Here is a 758-nt window from a genome sequence, read left to right as displayed (position 1 = left end):
TGCACACATGATATAATTACAAGTGGATGGTAGGTGGAACATGTCTCCATCAAATTTCTTGAAGTGGTAGTTACCCCATGTGCTACAGACTTGTTTGTCTAAGAGGTGGGATGACACATTTGTTTTAGATGTGTTTAGCAGTTACAATGAATAACCATTCCTGTGTTAATATATTAGGGTTGGGAATCTTTAGGAATCTCACAATTAAATTTTACATTTTTTTTTATTTATTCATTATTATTATTGTCCATAAACCCCCCTTCCAAGAACGTCTGCCCCAATTGATTGGTATTGAATACAACTCATAGGTGTAACAAAACTGTAATTGACATTTTGTTGAATTATTATATTTTTCAACCTAATGTTATTGATTAACTTCATCCAATCAATTTGTAGGCTAATATCTAAATATCTTATATTGAACTATTTTGTGTAATAAATGACATGTCCTGCCTATATTGGTAATGATAATACTACTTTATATTGTTTACATTTGTTCCCCTGGTACAGTTTGGCTATATGTCTGTTTTTATAATGCTTATTTAACTGACTGTTAGTAGAGTTATTTAATAAAGTTAAATTAAACACGACTTGTAACCACATTATTATAATTTTACTCAAGCCTGGTGGATGCCGTCGCTGCTCAGCCTTTTAAATTTGCCTGTGATCAGCTCGTTGACCGATCGTTTGGAGTTAGAAAAATATCATATGCATTGTTGCATTCGCAACATTTAGTGATTTAGCCTCATTTACAGGAT

Source organism: Pimephales promelas, chromosome 1 (genome assembly GCF_988280905.1).
Source record: "Pimephales promelas chromosome 1, fPimPro1.hap1.1, whole genome shotgun sequence".
Lineage (NCBI taxonomy): Eukaryota > Metazoa > Chordata > Actinopteri > Cypriniformes > Leuciscidae > Pimephales > Pimephales promelas.
The sequence above is the reverse complement of the archived record's forward strand: the minus strand, read 5'-3'. Positions refer to the sequence as shown.